Source organism: Botryllus schlosseri, chromosome 4 (genome assembly GCF_051294905.1).
Source record: "Botryllus schlosseri isolate E-star chromosome 4, Bs_hap1, whole genome shotgun sequence".
In the NCBI taxonomy this organism is placed as follows: domain Eukaryota; kingdom Metazoa; phylum Chordata; class Ascidiacea; order Stolidobranchia; family Styelidae; genus Botryllus; species Botryllus schlosseri.
Window position 1 is genome coordinate 10,722,746 of NC_137239.1, and position 19,964 is coordinate 10,742,709.

The window sequence follows — 19,964 nt, forward strand, 5'->3', positions numbered from 1 at the left end:
TTTCTTTGCAAAGCTGTGCGAAAAAACACGTACCATCAACGACGTTACGTATGTCACAAGTTGTCGTATATCTGACTCGGATGCATCCTCCATGCACATGTCATAAATCCTATGAATGAAAGACTCATAGTGTTGCCCACTGAAAATTATGATTTTAGCATTTTCAAAATTGATCAACGACGGGTGTCGGTTAGCTTCTTTACAGAATGCTAGATACACGTGTTCCACAAAAAACATGTACTCCTCGGTAGGATACATCAACGATCCGGCCTTCCTTTCCATAAATAAAATGAATGAGCCACGTGGTTGGTCATTGCAAAGCAGCTTCACAATTTCCAAGCGGAAGCGTTCACGTCCAGGAGGCCCTCGTGCCTTGTTCAAAGTATATCCAGCAATATATTCAAGAGTTTCGCTTTCAAACTGCCGAATTTCACCCCCAATAGTTTTATCCTCTTTGACTGGACCCAACATTATCATATGTTTCATTGTGTCAAGCAAGAACTTTGATGCCTCTATCGGAGATAACTGCTCATTGAAATACTCTCGTGCATGAACTGCTTCAGTAGGGAAGTGGCGTATCACCGTTGCCGATTCCGGCTTTGACACAAACTCACTCCAAAATCCATCAAATTTCTGCCTGCCATAGTCAGACAACGTGATTTTATCACTGATTTGTTGAATGAAGTCATGAGGTAAAATACTATTTATTATAATAGCCGCTTTAGCTGTAGGCTTCTCAACTTGACCAGATGCTTCTTTGTCGTTACTTTCTTCCATGTCGTTGTACAACAGGTCATGAATTACGTCGTCAGTCAACAGTGACTCCCAATCAAATACACCTCCCTCCATCCCTATCTCGAGTTATGTACGATTCTAAATTTATTACACAGTTAATCGCCTGTCAAGTAACAATAATTCTTATCACTGCAGCATAACTTCATGCATATCAAGATATCTCCATTATTAGAAGGGATTTAGATCAGGGCAACCAAAATGCTTTTTCTAATCTAACCCGTAATGAGTAACTACTTCGAATCTCTGAATTTCTACTTGTGTGGTATAGCCATTTATTATGGCTTTAAAATTGTATCTACTTGTACGTTTCGACTGAAATTCCGTTTCTTATTCTGATTGATATGATACCAACACATCATTAGTAGTATAATTACTTTCAATACGACACCTCGGAACTTCTATCGCGAGAAACAAGAAACCCGCTTCGGGCAGCCGTATTTAATGGCTTCGAAATGGTATTCGATTGGTCGTTTTCCTATCACAGATTGTTTAGCATGGATCCAACAACCTTAGTTAGTAACCATACGGAGCAGCTACTCGCTAAACATACCCCATGGATAGATATTACCATCCTAATGCTGAAATCTGCTTCCTGCTGCATAAGCGCCAAGCAAAACAACAACAGTGCCGTAAAGTATATTTAGAGCGTGAAGTCACGTGATGCTCGCTAATGTCGCATCTACGGTTTACCTTAGTTATCTATAGTTTTACGCAACCATTGTTCTACACTGCATTGTTGCTGTGTTCTGGCTCCATTGATGTTATTTCTAAATTCGACATTAATGCGTCATAATTCTCCATCTGGTTTTGAATTCAACTCTGTTTTGCTTCATTTATCGTGTCGGTAGCTCTTGATAATTGGCACGCGAAAAGTTCTACAGGTTACAATAACGTTTATCATGAAGGTACTTTTGAAAGCAGTATTAAAATTTTGTACCACCAACCAGTTATTCAATTACTATTTATCTTCAAAGTAAATGCTCATTGCATGAAGCAGGGTTGTAAGACTCGAGTCACGATTTTCTGTTGACTCAGGTCATGATTAGGGTGCCCTGACATGAATATCTCCCAGTCATATTATATATAGTTACCATATTTTGGAAGTCTGAAAAGAGGACTACATTTTCATTTATAGTTTCGGAATCAGTGCGACAGTACCTTTTGATCAAGACCAAATTCAGTAAATTCCAGTGGCGGCTCGTCCTATAGGGCAACTGGGGCATTGCCCCACCTACAATTCTGTTCAATAACAATTCTTTACCATTTATAGACGCACACCAATCTATATATACCGAAATCACAGCGAAAATCGTGTTCTTCTTGTCCTTTCGCTTGTAAACGCCCATATATAGCGAAGTCTCTGCGAAAATCGAATTCTCTTCTGTGTTTTCGCTTTGCGAATGCCTAGCCGGGGCATGCCCCGGTAGCGCTCATAACAAGCTTTCACTGTCTATTCTCTCAAAGCCACGCACAATAAAGAAACGGTGATTTACTCTCTCCTATTCATAAAATCACCGAGCAACCGGGGCACAATAGCTCTGTGCCCCTAAGGTGTGATGTAACAATCGTATCTATAGCTGAACTCGGTTACCGTCATATGCGTTTAGTCGACCTTTGCTGGTATACGTTGATTTTGATGGTGTTTCACACCATGAAAACTCTTGAAACTTGGTATGTCATGTCGTGATGGTGGTATTTAACACTTCCCCAAGTTTCAGGGTTTCTACTTAACGTTTAGGGTAGTAATTCCGTTTCCGAAGTTGAGTGTGTGCTGATACGTCATGTATCGCAAACAGATTTTACTCAAAAGCCGGTATTGGAATCCATTGATTTTGACGATGTTCAATACTGAGATCGGTTATGACACTTATCACGGTAAGTCTTAATGTTAGTATCGAACGCTGTACCAAGTTTTAAGTTTGTCACTGAACTGTGTTAGTGGTAATTTCGTTTCCTAATTCGAGTGAGAGCTGACTCGTCATTTATCGCTAACAGATTATATGCAAAGCCGGTATTGGTCTCTATTGATTTTAACGATGCTCCTTACCTAGATCCGTCATAAGCTTTTGCACGGTATGTCTTGATTTTAGTATCGGACGCTGTGCCAAGTCTCAAGGTTGACACTCAATGATTAGGGCAGTAATTTCGTTATCAAAGTCGAGTATGGTAGAGATGTGCTCCGATCTGACACCGTAGCCTACAACGCATTGCGGATTTCACGCAAAAGCCGGTGCATCTGCGGTAACGTTAACTGAGATGATGATATCATTTTCAGTTTGCATTCAAATATTTACTTTGATATTATATTCTCCAATGTCAATTTCACCGTGAAATTGTGACCTTCAAGCCATTTGATTACAACCCCCTGTCAAGCGCGATAGCTATTTCGTTTCCGATGGCGGCTAACAGCTGATCACTTGATCAGCCTATTCCTCAGTAAATTTTACGCAAAATTCGGTGTTAGTCTGTTCGCATTAGTTTTGACAGTGTACCATACCGAAAAAAGCCATGAGGCCACTTCTCGATGATGTCATGTAACAGTGTACTAAGTTTAAGTCTTTCATCCACGTATTTATTCGGTAATATATTTTTCAAAGGCGAATTCGCAGCAGACCTATAGACAGTAGGCTAATAAAGCCGTATGTGTCGTGTTACAGTCTCCAGTTTCAAGGCCAAAATCTCCTATGCTGCACCGAGAACGAATTTCCGAGGCTGCTGTTCTTAGTTCTTCAGAATGATGTTTTGGATTCAATATAACAGGCCCAATCTATGAGATAACAATTGCGTATCTGTCCGAACTCGTTGACCTTTCCAATTAGGCTTACGCTATCTCTCGAGTTACAGGGTTGCCAGATTGGCCCTTTCGGGGCCAAATTCATGAAATTCGGCCCTTTTTAGCGGCAGTTGGCCCCAAAATAATAATTTGGCCCCTTGGCCCTTTATTTTCAATTTTTGGCCCTTTTTGGAAGCAGTTGAGACATACCGTCAAACTAAGTATTCAAATAAATCTATCTCGCAAATTGAGCTGACAATGTTTATGCCAATGTCAAAGATTCGAGTGGAAACACTGTAGTAGATTTGGATTTGTTTTTGTAGAATGTAAACTGTTTTGGAATTGTAAATACAGATTTGTGAACAGGTGGACGAAAAAGCATCGAACATGGTTGGAAGCTATGTAGCAGAAAAAGTCTGAAGAAGAGCACCCTTATAGTACTTAATGATTGATAGAAATTTCAAAGAAAAAAATTCAACATAACCGAAGAGTTTTTTGGTGAAAAACCTAAAAATTAGGTATATAAGTATGATAAGTTTCAAATGTAAAGAAAATATTCTCTCAATGTTTAATTGAAATTCATAAAATTTAATCACTCTCATATTATAGCATATTCAGTCGGAAAAGGCTTGAAATAATGAAGCAGTTATTGTAGTAGGATCCAGTGTAGTTGCAGGTAGTGGATTTGGTGTCCTACAACAGTATCAACAATATAAAACTGGAATTCCAGGTGTCTATGGGTAATGTTGCAACGTTATTGACGTTATTGAACAATTTGGCCCTTTTTGGCACATTTTGGCCCTTTTTCCGGCGCTGTTTGGCCCTTTTTCACAAAAGATGTCTGGCAACCCTGTCGAGTTATAGTCATTTCCATTTCTGCAGATAATTAGTCAGGTCTAGTGCGAACACGAACCGTGTCGAATCTTTGTCCTGTACGCCGTTTACGCAGTTACCACACTTCAAGTCACAGCTCACCGGCGGACCTCTCGTGGCACATACGTTAAAATCACTGTTGCCCGGAAATTCATGTTACCGTACCATCATTAAGTTACTTGTTTACTTCGGAAAACGCCATTGTGACGTCATCTTGATAAAAAGTCGCTTGCAGCCCTTGCCCCACCACCCGATATTGTCACGAGCCGCCACTGGTAAATTCTGTTTTAATACAAAATTCACGGAGGACCGAGTTCACCGAGGGCCGAGTTTGTAAGGCCGAGTTCACCGAGGTCCGAGTTCACTAGTAATCGATGTACCAATTGTCGCGATGCAGGTCATCTCCTCAAAGTACGGAAATGACTCGACTCATTGCGCATGACTTGAGACTCAGACGGCCAAGACCGACATTTCATGGTTATTTCAAAGAATAGTACAGTAAATCGCTATTGGGATTTCGTCTATTGATACTGGTATTTGAAAATGCGACCAGAAACTGCTAAAAGTAAGGAAAATTAGTATAATATAAATGCGACCCACTCGGTATCACAAAAAAATATAGAAAGTTTGTTTAACAAGACTTAAATTGGAAACTGAGCAGCTAACACAATGACTTAGACTCTGACTCGAGTCACAATTCCATAACTCGGACTCGGCCCTCTGCTCATTGACTTGGATTCGGACTTGACTCGGTGGTGAATTGTGAAAATGAATCGAGTCAAAACTATAAAAGTGAGATTGACTTGCGAATCGGAGCCTTGTGACTTGGTTACAACCCTGGCCTGAAGCCTCAATAGTTACATGAGTGGGGTGACTAGACAAAGAACAAAGTCACATTTGCAGCATATCATGAATGTATCTTACTATATGTGATCTTGTTCAAATGGAGGTTGATGAAAGCATATTTTCCATTCTTTCCGACTCTGCTATAATTACACCAGACTGGCAACCTTCTTCATGATGCTTCTTGCTGACTGACCAATATTGTCGCCGCCAACGGTACTGAGTGCAAATGTCTGATATGTCAATATAGGAACAGAATTAGTTGACTGTCCACGTTCAGAGTCGCATATCAAAGATGCTAAAATAAGCCTAAATATAATCTAAGCAATACGATCGTCCACTTTGACTGACTGAATTTCTAAAAATAATAAACACAACACCTTGATAGCTTCCACATCTTACGTTTATATATACCGTCTGCCATAGGCGCCGAACGCTAATTTTCCTTAGGCATGCGAGTTCGATGACGTCACAAATGAATGACGTCATTATCCGACGTAATTGATAATTGGGGACAATATAGCATCAATTCATGAGGGTTAAGTGCCTGCATTAATGCCGATTATGCAATATCTTCGTTAAGCGTATGAAAAGCTTGTCAACGAGTCCGGAAGTGCTGTCAATTAGCGAGTACCTGATCGCTAGCGAACAATTAAATACGCAGTTTATCAACGCGTATTACGTAACCTCGCCGACGATTTGCGCAAGGCAAAATGTCAGAGTAGTTATGGAATCTGTTCTATAATGGCACCGATTTCAGGTTGTTAAAACCTTTCTCGTCTTTTACAACTCAAGCCTTGACAGTTGACACACATCTTCTGATGGTTATGTTTAGGTATTAGCGGAATTCACTTACGCATGCACGGCGCACTCACAGTCGCACATGTCTGCGGACATTCGATGTCATTCAGGTCAGCGATGTCGCTCTTTAATTACAATCGCTAACCAACAAACACCTAACGGCATTGCCACCAAGCCATCGAAAGATTGGAGCTAACAACGCATGCTAGGCTAGGCTCGAGAGATCGGAGCCAACGCATGCTCGGCTCTAGACGCGATAGTTGGCCAGCGATTATATCTTTCGTACCAGGCATGTTGCAGATGCGATTGTGTAGGCAAGCGATAATATCGTGTGCGCCAATGCAGATGCGATAGTGCAGGCAGCGATGGCACCGGGCCTAACTGGTGATGTGATTGTTCATCATGCTCAAGCGAGTGAAACTAGGCGGGTAGGAGACGCGATAAAGCACTGCAGTGTTGCCAACTCCGGATGAAAGAAAATCGCTGAAACTGGTGTGAAAAATCGCTAGATGGCGCTAAATATTGAGAGAAAAGCGCTAAAAAATAGCGCTAAATCTGCATTAATAGCTAAAGCCCTAAAGGTGTTAAATTGAACCTTTATATCGATACATTCTTCTCGGCTATATTTTACTCGTCTGGGGCCAAAGTCACGTATCATATTTCTAGTTCATAATACGTAATAGTCATATCTGAGCGGGACAAAACGTGCAGTGCATTTCGATAAAGCGGATCGCTTTGCGCAATGATCGCTATACGTGAACACTGATCAGGTTTGCAGGCATAACCGCTTGCTATATCAGCGTGCCTTACTCGATGCGTCCATGAATACGTGATGCGATGTACCGTGGTTATGCGCTTGACTTCTTCTCTAAACTGTGTTGGAGTTGGCCTACTTGAACACGACATGCGACTTGACCCGACACAACACGACTTGGACAGGGTTTGTTTGCCACTATATGCAGAGACCTTAAGAAAATAATCCGAGGACCAACTCGGAGTATGAAATGTAATTAATCTGGTCTTAAGCGAAATACGAATTAAATTCTTGTCAGACAATGGAGCGACCTCAAAACAGCCCCAAAGCCTGGAAATCGGCATTGATAAGAACAATCGCTGGACGAAATTGGTATGTATGTATGTATATGGGGGGTTATGGTGCTTAGCAACTATGGCCTTTTGCACCAAACCTAAATATTGTTAGTCTATATTCTCTATTAAACTACTAGATTAAAGCTGCCTCTCGGTTAAAAAAATATATTCAATGACTGGTACAATGGTGTAGGGGTTGCCGAGTAGAGCTACAATATCGATGGGTACGTGGTTCCGTTCTGCTATGTCCAATAAATAATTTCGCTGCACGTTATAGCGAGTGCATTGAAGCAAAAAATGCTCCACCGTTTCAGATACGCCACATGTCGCACAAAGACCATCGCCGTGACAACCTAAGCGGTGTAAATGGGCGTTCAGTTTACAATGCCCAGTCTGAAGTCGTATCAGTATCGATGATTCTTTTCTTGAGAGCCCTAGCACCGGAGAAATCCCGTGTGCTGCTTGTATTCTCTTGTAGAGATTTTCCGATCCATTTGTGGCAACTTCGCCAATCCATTTTAGGCGAGTTAATTCTTTGGCAATTGTGTTGGCTTCTTGTCGGGAGAGCGGGATATCTCTGGTTGTTCGTGGAGTTGAAGACGACGCAGCGTCCTTTGCTAATTCATCGGCTACTTCGTTGAATCCAACTCCACAGTGACCTGGAATCCAAAGAAATGCAATATTTATTCCAGCGCTATCCAGCTTTGTGCAAGACTTGAAAATATCATTAACCAAAGAGCGAACATGGCTGGTGTTACCGGTTTTCAAAATAGTTAATGCACTCAAACTATCTGATAGCATTGCGATTCCGGAGGTATATGTATATCCTTGGCGCGCGGCATCAATTAACCAATTAAGACTTTCGCATATAGCGAGTAACTCTGCCGTTAATATGGATATTCTGCAATCAAGGGCGGTTTTATGCGACACATCGGAAGATTTAATATAAAAAGCGGCCCCACAGCCATTTACGGTATTGGAACCGTCCGTATATACGTGTAATTTACCCCTGTGAGTGGCATATATATATTCTTCAAAGGTTTGTCTGATAATTTCTGGGTGATCTGATTTCTTGATCACTGTGGAAAGGTTTATGTCTACAGTATACCCAGGATTTTCCCACGGGGCTATAGTCGATGGCCCAATGTTTTCGATGCGGGCATCTTCCAGGTTCCGGGTAAGCATATTAAATGTAATAAAATTTGCAGAATCTGGAAAGATCTCTTGCCAGGCTTCTTCAACCAGTGATTCACAGGGGTTGCTATTTTGTGACAGTATTGTTGCGCGGAAATTCAGACACGCCTGGTAATGCCGTAAATGTATTGGAGCTTCGCCACAGGTGTTCTGCAGCGTGTATACGGGCGTTGTGGTCATCGCTCCGGTACATATCCTGAGGGCTGTATTTTGTATTTTCTGGATGGTCAGTGTAACGGCCTTTGAGAACATCAAATATGCTTCAAAACCATATTCCATAACTGGACGTATTAAAGCTCTATACAGTGAGAGAAGGCATGGCGTTGAGGCGCCCCAAGTCGTACCACACAGTAATCGCAAAACGTTAATTCGTTTTGCGCATCGTTCTGTTACCATGCGCGAATGAGTGCGGTAACTGAGGCGAGAGTCGAAGGTGATACCAAAATATTTGTGCTCCTTTTTTACTGGGAGACTCACGTCCTCTATAGATAGACTTACTTCCGGCACTTTACGGCGTCTGGTAAAGATGATAGCCACCGATTTGTTAACATTTACTCTCAGTCCCCATTTCCGGCACCATGCTGATAATTCAGTTAATGAGGATTGTAACTTGTCCAAGACATTAGGAATCTGAAGTCCGGACTCCCAAACGCAAGCGTCGTCCGCATATAGATTAATGTTTGACTCAATATTATCGGGGAGGTCATTTACCAATATTGAAAAAAGTAAAGGGCTTAGTACACTGCCTTGCGGCGTCCCGTTGTCAAGGACAAAGGTATCTGAAAGGTTTGATCCGATAAGAACCTGGAAAGTGCGGTCTACGAGGAAAGAGCATATCCAATCGAAAACATTTCCAGACAAACCGATTTTACGTAATTTTATTATAAGTGATTCACGCCACACGCGGTCATAAGCCTTTTCGAGATCTAGAAACACTGTGGCCACCAATCTCTTGTTCCAGATCGATTTGTAAACATCATCGTGTAGTGCCAATATGCTGTGTCTAGTTGATCTACCTCTGCGGAAGCCGCTTTGGGTTGGATGTATGATGTTATTTGTCTCTAGCCACCATTGTAATCGGTTGGCGATCATGCGCTCCATAATTTTGCTCAGATTGCTCGTCAGAGACACAGGTCTATATGATTGAGCTTTTTCTGGTGGTTTCCCTGGTTTGAGTATTGGTATGACGATGGCATGTTTCCATGCATCTGGGCATTTACCTCTCATCCACAATTTGTTCAAACCGTCCAACAGTCTAATTAGACAGTCATTGGAAAGAGCCGAAATCATTTTGTAACATATCCTGTCACAGCCAGGTGATGTATTACGTCTTTTTTTCAGAGTGGCAGTTAACTCGTGTAGTGTGAACGGTCGGTTTATGCTCATTTCTTCAATGGGCGGGTGGGATGTGACGTATGTCATTTAATTCTGACTCGAGGTTCACTTTGCACTCCCTCTCTTCTCCAGTCAGGGAACTATTACTGCTTGTTGCGGAAAATGTTCTGCCTATTTCGTTGGCCTTCTCCGTCTGATCCGTCAGCTCGGTGTGGTCAGTTTTAATAACACGTATCTGGTTCCATGTTGTAATCCCAGACATTGCCTCAATAGATCTCCAAACGCTCGCCAGCTTAGTGTTGTTGTCTAATGATCCGCAGAAGAGTCTCCAATGTGCTCGTTTTGCGGATAAAATACATTTTCTTGCGGTTGATCTTCTTCGTTTGAAGAGTATCACGTCCTCCATTTTGACGGTTCGTCTCATTTTCTTGAAGGCCACTCGTTTAAGACGAACAGCTTTAGCGCACTCATCATTCCACCAAGGTACCATGGTTTTCGACGAGGGCTGGGTAACCGGTATCGTTGCCGAGGCCGCTGCAATGATTGCATTTGTGATTTTTTCTACCGCTGATGTATCGGCAGTATCGATTTCGTTCAATGACCGTTGACATGCCGTCTGAAATCCTCCCCAATCGGCACGACGTAGAGACCACGATGGGAAACGCGTCTGAATCGCCTGATACGGTACATCAATTTCTGTAATAACGACGAAGTGGTCACTTCCCAAAAGTCTGTCTGTAACCTTCGTTGTTGCACGATGGGCAATGTCATTGGAGACCAACACCAGATCTAATAGTGTCATTCTTCCAGCGTTTGGATGAGAGATATCGAGTCTGGTTGGCTGTGTCGTGTTAATAACCACGAGATCCAGGTCTTGAATAACATGATAAATATGTCTGCCTGTTGTATTTATATTTCGACTTCCCCACATTGGGTGATGTGCGTTGAGATCCCCAACAACTATAGATTTGTGGTCACATATTTCGAAACATCGGATGCACTGAGAACGCGATAACCTTCTGTTAGGCGGAATATATACATTCATGACGATTGTATCGGCAATTTTAATTGCTTGGGCTTCTATCGGCAGTACCGTAGGCAATGCTACTTCACAAAACTGAATGCTGTTTCTAACAAACATACACACCCCTCCACCGTGAATGTCTCGGTCTTTTCTTATCAACGTATATTGAGAAAATCTTGGGTTATATTTACTGATCAGATGCGTTTCTTGTATTGCTATGACGTCAGGTAGTTGTTCCAGGCTCTCTATGTATTACTTCAATTCATTTATTTTCCTGTATACTCCACGGCAGTTCCATTGGCATATAATCAGGGGCTTGAAGATGTACCATAAGAAGTCAGGTCCATAGCATCGTTGGAGTGTTGTGGATTTTGCGAGGTCAACGTATCCGTACGATCGAGGTTTTTGCTCGTCTCGGGAGCATTCATCAACGGATTTCTATATTCTGCGGTTGATGCGTTTCTATCGATAGTGTTACTTTGACTCAGTCCGGTGCGATTTTTTGATGAGGTAATTCCTAATCGACGTCTACTGGCTGCCTTTTCCGCTTCCGTTGTAGACTTATCATTGGGGTTGGATGTCTGACTATTCATAGAGTTTGATTCAGCTCCAAAAACCGTAAAACCAAGTTTATCTCCAGCCGACTTTCTGACTATTTCTTCAATGTTAATTTCCTTTTGTTCAGAGAAAGCGAGTAGAGTATTTTTCATCACTTCAGCTATGAACGTGAAAAATGTTTCCGTTGAAATAGTGATCTGTTTGTTCGACGCCGAGATAATATTGGGGCCTGTTCCAGGCCGTTCACTGATCGGGTTATTGTTGGTTTGGTGCAAGGAAGGGTGTTGCGGTAACGGCGGATAAGAGAGGGGGTTCTGATATATATTCTCATACGGAGTGTTTGTGTGTATGGTAGAGGTTTGCAAGTTGTGTGCATGCAAGGTCTGGTCCTGTTGTTGCGACATTTGTCTTGCAGTCCAGTAATCAAAATTCGAGTTTGCCATGACGTGTTGGATACGAGTTTCTTGTCTATATCTCTCGCATCCCGCATAACCCGCCGAGTGAGGACCTCCAGAATTCACACATGCTACTAAATTTACACATTGATCTGTTTTGTGATTTCGACCACATCGAGTACATCTTGGAGAGCTACGGCAATGTTTGGCGCGGTGCCCGTACCTATTGCAATTAAAGCAGCGAATCGGGGGGGGGGGTTATAAATGCGAACACGGAAATTAACAAATCCAATCGTGACCACCGTGGGCAAGTGTGCAGCAGTAAAACATAGCAGGACTGAGCGACTGGGAACGTTTTCCCCATTAGCGCGGTAACTGAATCGCTTTACGATAATTAGCGAGCTCTGTCTGGATATCATCGTTAGTATAGATCCAACGGTACGTCCGAAATCACGCCGCGAACCTCGATTGGTTTGGTCTTATACAGTTCTGTTTTCACCTCAATCTTTTTACCCTTATCCCCTAGGTCATCACAGGCCAGAAGCTTGGTAACTTGATTTTAGTTAGCACATCTAACACATAGATCTCCAGATGGGAGTACTTTGATTTCGGAATACTGTTCGCCCAGTACTCTAATCAAGTTTTTATTCACTACCAAAGGGCTGTGGGTCCTCATTGCTTTGTTGACACCTTTAAGAATAACAGATAGAACCCTTGAGCTATGTTCACTCATTTCAGCGGGTGGTTTATCCTTGAAAGAAGGGCCCTGCGGAGAATCTGAGCCGGGACGCTTAGGCGCCCCGCTCCTATGGGACATAACGACGACTTGTCTTATGTTACAACTATCTGTATCCCACTTCACTATTACAATATAATACAATGGAACAAGCACACCTGGTCGTACGTGTGGATCTCGAACCTCTTCGACATACTCCGATAGCGTGTAATTCCCCTTGATTGACGACACGTCCTTCCGCGACGACGTTCACCTCACGAGTGGACGAAATTGGTCATTGCTATGTTCATTGTGTTGCGGCGGTGCCATTGTTGGATCAATGCTTGTTTTCAGACTTTGAGGGCTGTTCCGGGGTGCATGGTTCCATTGTCCGGACGAGTTCATCATCATCATTGGTTTATTAGATTTTTTTGTATTTTCGAAATCACTGCGATACTATCTTTCGATCATGGTCAATTATATTAAATTTAAGCGTTCAGGTCGCCAGATGTAGCACTGCCAATTATGCTACTTTTAGATTACTCAGCAAGAAGAGACACTGTTTGCCCATGCGTAACCGCCACGAGTTGCGTATCTACTACTATCTATCGGTAGGTAGCAGAGATGAGCATGGATTAGGATTAGGTTTTGAAAAAACAGGATTTGTGAAATTTTGTGGGATTTGGACTGGATTAGGATTGGAGATTTTTTTCTGAACGGATTAGGATTTGGATTGGATTTACCTATTTTCTGGGAGATTGATATGTCGTGTTGCGAATGGCGACAAACTTTATTCAGATCAGTTATTGATGTACTTATGGTTACTAAGTTATCTTGAATCAAGTGAATCGTTGGGTGTGAAAGAAAATTTTCGAATCCCTCCATTGCATAAATTAGTATTTCTTCTGAAATTCCAGTTGGAATCGGATTAGGATTACGCGAAACAATAACTTCATATTGTTAATTTATTCGCTAAAAGCTTTTCGACTAACTCTCATCAGTAGCGAACGTTAGTGATGGGGTGAATCAAATTCGAAATGTAAGAACTATTTTGTCTGTATGACGTAACAATAACAAAAACAAACAACTAGCAGACGGGCTAGATACGGTAGTAAAGGCCGTATCAGACGAGGCGATGCCGGCGATGTCGGCCGATAATTTCTCTACTATCATGTGAGAGATCGTTGCACTTGATTAGTTTCAGAAGGCGCTGACCCGTTGCATTTAAACCTGCTCGGGGATGATTGACATCTAAGAATCGGTTTTTTGTTGTTGTACAGGCCAGGCACACTGTGTACCTGTACATAATACCGTATTATGATCAGTGATGGGCGGATAGTGATATCTGAGAATCCGAATCCATCCGACAGCTCAAAGCTCTGAGGAGCAATCCTTCCGAATACGAGCAGTCTTATCCAAAAACCCATGCAAATCTGAAAAATCTTGTTCACAATCCAGAAAATCCGAACAGAATAAATATTCCGAAGAATCTCAATGTGTGCAGCGGAGCTACATACATTTAGGGCCTAAAGTTGGCCGGTTTATATTTGCTTGGACCTTTGACAGAACAACTTAAGAGTGCCACCAGTCCTATAACAAGGGGTACACTGTCCGTTTTGGTTGTCGAGCTGACGATTTTGTTCTTTCGACTTGAAGTTAAAAGTCACGTCTGGTCAAAATTATCCAGAAACAAAGTAACAACTAGCCGAAAATATTCGAAACGAATTCTGCAATATGATTATGATGCCTGTCTAATGTGTTCATGCTACAATGTCTTGTCGAATGAAACCTTCTCAGAACCATGGTAGTATGGTATTTGTAAGGGTTGGTCAAAACAGTTGAAAGTAGCACGAGTTTTGATTTGACTGCCATGATAGCTGCAGAAGAATGTGCGCGTGCTGGTGCTACTCGAAGGTGGTGGGTGCATCCGATTTTGCAATGCCGGCCTATACTGGATAAGTGAAGCAGCTCAATAATTTAGTACTACATCGCAGTAATTCGTTTCGCAATGCCTCGCCAGAAGGTCCGTCCGCCAAACGGCTTGAGCAAAAGTGACGCTTTTCAAGTATCGACACTGGTTTATATATGGATACGCATGAGCGCATCTTCCACTTCTCTCATCGCCGGCGATGTCGCCGAGTTAATTGACACTGTCAATTAACATCGGCGGCGATCCGGCCGATGGCAGCGATGATAAAACAAACACTAACGCTCCGCCGACATCGCCTCGTCTGATACAGCCTTAACGGTACAAAACAAACGTTAACGAGTACATATTCGGTTATAAATAACCGAAAACACAACACATAACATTAATGAAATATTCCAAGAGTGTAGAGGCGTTCCTTCTGGCGACAGATTGGACAGATTGGACATGGATACAGCCCATCCTCAAGATTACCGGACCACGACTGACCTATCGATCTCGCTTCCCATGACATGCCGCCCTATTTCTTGTCGCATTCTTTTTCTATACTATCTTCTTTACCTTCATTCAGTGTGCATGCCTCCTCTTTACATCGCCTAGGCCAAGGGGGGTGTCAGATTCCATAGACTACTCCTTGTCGCTTCGACATCTTCCTGTCTTTTCGTTGTATCGCATTTTTGTGGTGTATTGAACTGATAAAATTGCTAATAAACCAATGATGATGATGACAATGATGGACTTGAATATGAAAAAGTTATGGATTAGGATTTGGATTTGGATTTGAAGGTTCGGATTTGGATTGGATTAGGACATAGAAATTTCAAATCCGCTCATCTCTGGTAGGTAGTAATCTATAATTATATATCATCGTAGTCCGCACTCTGGTGACCGGTATAGCCAATGCAGTCGTCAGCCAAAACTGATCTTTCGTGGTTATTTTCAGTAAAAAAGCGCTAAATAATCGCTTAATACTTTTTCAAAAATCGCTAGATTTATCGCTAGGCGCTAGATCCATATTTTTTGGCGCTAAACCGGATGAAAAATCGCTAGATCTAGCGCGAAAATCGCTAAATTGGCAACACTAAGCAGGCAAGCGTCCCAAGCGATGATTGCCGAGCGCACGGCAATCAATGACACAATTTCGCGATCATCTCAGCGGGAGATCGCGTCGCGTTACATTGTGCATGTGCACAGACAAATCTCGTTAATTGGCAACGCGCTTGTAGCTAATTGGCCGCGCGCAACGAGTTACCTCGCTCACATAAGCGGTTGCAGGTATTGTCGTAAACGGAAATACATTGCGATTCGTTCTAAATAACACAATCGGGGTTTATGCCGATTCATGCCAAACCGAATTCTAGGCATGCCGCATACCTACAAAATGTCTAGGTATGCCCAGGTTCGGCGCCTATGCCGTCTGCTATCGGCACAACAAAGTATTTAAAAATAACAAAACAGATTCAACATACCACATATCTTGCAAAGGCTTTTGCTTTCATTCAATTTGTCATCAAACTTCTTTAAATCCTCCTTTGTGGTGAGTGGCTTTGGAATTCTTCTAGGATCAATTCTGATATCGTTTTATCATATACAATCTATGGCGGAATAAAAGTTGCGAATAAGTTCGAAAACGAACACAATTTTCCACACAAAAGTCAATTGCCACACGAAATGCCAAATGATGCGGTCCCATTTTACAAGGTATGGTGAGGTAACGTAGTGGTACGTTTCATTATAGCAAAACATCAATGAATTGCTGGTTCGAACCTGACACGTCGACTCCATAATTCTTACCGAAGTGTTGACCGTTTATCTAGGCTCCTCCTCGCCATCTGATCCGCATAGCCATGTCTTAAAAAGCCTAGGAGTGGGCCGTGCTATAAGTGGGCAGATGGTTGCCGATGAACTCGGCACTTGGTGAATTCGGCCGCACAAACTCGGCACTTGGTGAATTCGGCCCTCGGGAAATTTTGTAATCAAGTGTATTACCAGCTATTAATATGAATTATTAAACTAATAATAGTATTATCAAGTGATTCGTCAATCTTGTAAGGAGGTCAGGGTATCCGTAGATCACGCAGTCACGGCGTGGTTAGATCACGGATTGCGTAGCCGCGGGAAATGACGCAGCGCTCATATACCGACCACACGCGGTCTGCTTGGAATCGATGGCGTGAGTGACGGGCCTGTGTCGTGCGAGTTTTGAGAAGATGGATCTTGTCGTTGTACGTGAGATCGGAGCTGTGGAAGATCAAGTGGCGCTTCTTCGTTTATCGATCACGACAAGCCAGTGTTCCTCATCAACAAATGTTTCGCATGATCACGTCAAAATAAATAATTTTTTGCCTTTGGAGAGACGATTCCACTCTGGGGTTAGGGTGTCTCGATAACAGGGTTGAAGGATCCCAAGATTACGAGATCTACCGCGAGCCACGACACGTTTAAATTTCCTTTTTGATACTGTTCATTCATTTTAAATGCATTTCTAATGCGAAGGTGTTCTAGTGCCAATTCCTCCAAGGGCCGAGTTCACAAGTGAAGAGCGTCGCGTTATTTCCCGCGGTTACGCAATCTGTGATCTATTCACGCCGTGACTTTGTGATCTACGCATGCCCTGACCCCTTTACAAAATTGACAACCACTCAAAGTGCCAAGTTCACCAGCAAACACTCCAGTAACCAATCATGGTGACCGGTAGGCTACCGCTACGAGATCTACCATGGCCGAATTCACCAAGTGCCGAGTTTGTGCGGCCGAATTCACCAAGTGCCTAGTTCACTGGTAATCGGGCAGATACGGAATAATAATAAGAACCGGCCTGGTGTAAAATGACCAGTGTAGTCGAACCACCACCATGAACACCACAAACAAACAAACAAACATCTAACATGGAAAAGAAATTACCTTTACAGCCTTTGACAAACACAGTTAACATTGAAACCAGCAATTAAGGTCTTATTCGAAAGCAGAATAACAACTGTTTTACTGGACACATCAAATCAATTGTTGAAAAGTTCATGTAAAATAACCGAAAATATTATCTTCCTGTGACCATATTCTATCAATATGGTCTGGCTAGCCAAATTCTCTGGGCCAACATAAACAAGCTGCGTATGGTTTCAACGATTAATATTCTTGTCACTGGATTCGAGGTATAATTGCACTCAAATATCAAATTTTGCTCCATTTTAATCAACATCAAGTTGAAAATGTCCATTCTTGCACCAACTTTTATAAAATCAGGATCCCAGTACGAAGGCAGGTAACCTACGAATCAGTGCTCTACAGGTAGGTATCTATATGACTTATATACCTAGAAAATTCACGCATAAATATTATGATATAGGTATAGGTACCGGTAATTCAGATGTTTGAAGCGACTTGGACAACTAGATAATTCTAGTGGTCTAATTTCACTAGATTAGAGCGAAATGCTAGTAATATAATTGTAATCTAATTCGGATAAAACGGTTTAGCTCTAATTCTAACCTGGAAAGGTTGAAACATTTCCATAGTTGTCTACGCCATGTATGAAGAAAGTCAAACATCTCTAGGCGTCATATACTACAGGCAATTCGAAATACCCCATAAACCAGGGGTGGCCAACCTTTTCAGCCAAAGGGCCACATTTGATAGACGAACTATTGCGCGGGCCACTAGCCGCGCTAAATTTTTTCGCAGCTCATAGGTCAATAATATTGTGATTTGACTTTATTGCGGGCCTGCTGTATATCGCTGGGCTCAGTTTGCAAGGAATGGACTATTCGGCGCCTGGACATATCAATATCGATCGCTGCGACCAACATGCCTATGGGTTTCATACAGTGGCGGCTCGTGACAATATCGGGTGGTGGGGCAAGGGCTGCAAGCTACTTTTTATTAAGATGACGTCACAATGGCGTTTTCCAACGTAAACAAGTAACTTAATGATGGTACGGTAACACGAATTTGCAACAGTGATTTTAACGTATGTGCCACGAGAGGTCCGCCGGGAGCTGTGACTTGAAGTGTGGTAACTGCGTAAACGGCGTACGGAACAAAGATTCAACATGGTTCATGTTCGCACAAGACCTGGAAATGACTATAACTCGAGAGATAACGTAAGCCTAACTGGAAAGGTCAACGAGTTCGGACAGATACGCAATTGTTATCTCATAGATTGGGCCTGTCATATTGAATCCAAAACATCATTCTGAAGAACTAAGAATAGCAGCCTCGGAAATTCGGTCTCGGTACAGCATAGGAGATTTTGGCCTTGAAACTGGAGACTGTAACACGACACATATGGCTTTATTACTGTCTATAGGTCTGCTGCGAAATCGCCTTTGGAAAATATATTACCGAATAAATACGTGGATGAAAGCTTTAAACTTAGTACACTGTTACATGACATCATCGAGCAGTGGTCTCATGGCAGTGGCGGCTCGTGACAATATCGGGTGGTGGGGCAAGGGCTGCAAGCGACTTTTTATCAAGATGACGTCACAATGGCGTTTTCCAACGTAAACAAGTAACTTAATGATGGTACGGTAACATGAATTTCCCGGCAACACTGATTTTAACGTATGTGCCACGAGAGGTCCGCTGGTGAGCTGTGACTTGAAGTGTGGTAACTGCGTAAACGGCGTACGGAACAAAGATTCAACACGGTTCATGTTCGCATTAGACCTGACTAATTATCTGCAGAAATGGAAATGACTATAACTCGAGAGATAGCGTAAGCCTAATTGGAAAGGTCAACGAATTCGGACAGATACGCAATTGTTATCTCATAGATTGGGCCTGTCCTATTGAATCCAAAACATCATTGTAAAGGACTAAGAATAGCAACCTCGGAAATTTGGTCTCGGTACAGCATAAGAGATTTTGGCCTTGAAACTGGAGACTGTAACACGACACATACGTTTTTATTACTGTCTTATAGGTCTGCTGCGAAATCGCCTTTGAAAAATATATTACCGAATAAATACGTGGATGAAAGCCCTAAACTTGGTACACTGTTACATGACATTATCGAGAAGTGGCCTCATGGCCCTTTTCGGTATGGTACACTGTCAAAATTAATGCGAACAGACCAACACCGAATTTTGCGTAAAATTTACTGAGGAATAGGCTGATCAAGTGACGGGGGGGTTGTACGCAAATGGCTTGAAGGCCACAATTTCACGGTGAAATTGACATTGGAGAATATTCGATCAAAGTAAATATTTGAATGCAAACTGAGAATGATATCATCATCTCACTTAACGTTACCGCAGATACACCGGCTTTTGCGTGAAATCCGCAATGTGTTGTAGGCTAAAGTGTCAGATCGGAGCACATCTTTACCATACTCGACCTTGATAACGAAATTACTGCCCTAATCATTGAGTGTCAACCTTGAGACTTGGCACAGCGTTCGATACTAAAATCAAGACATACCGTGCAAAAGCTTATGACGGATCTAGGTAAGGAGCATCGTTAAAATCAATAGAGACCAATACCGGCTTTGCGTATAATCTGTTAGCGATAAATGACGAGTCAGCTCTCACTCGAATTAGGAAACGAAATTACCACTAACACAGTTCAGTGACAAACTTAAAACTTGGTACAGCGTTCGATACTAACATTAAGACTTACCGTGCCAAATGTCATAACCGATC

The 19,964-nt window shown here is 42.3% G+C and overlaps 2 long non-coding RNA genes across 2 annotated transcripts in view; one reads left to right on the forward strand and one right to left on the reverse strand.

Moving 5' to 3' along the window:
* The window catches only part of LOC145438121 (uncharacterized), a 42,918-nt gene extending 25,443 nt beyond the window's left edge, over positions 1-17,475 (reverse strand). Inside the window, exons 1-2 of the long non-coding RNA XR_013914832.1 lie at positions 15,792-17,475; positions 5,366-5,517 (exon numbers count right to left, since the gene is read on the reverse strand). This is a non-coding gene — a long non-coding RNA (uncharacterized LOC145438121). The remainder of the gene's footprint in view (positions 1-5,365; positions 5,518-15,791) is intronic.
* The window catches only part of LOC145438132 (uncharacterized), a 235,280-nt gene that overhangs the window by 5,931 nt on the left and 209,385 nt on the right, over positions 1-19,964 (forward strand). The gene's annotated exons all lie outside the window — the stretch shown is intronic.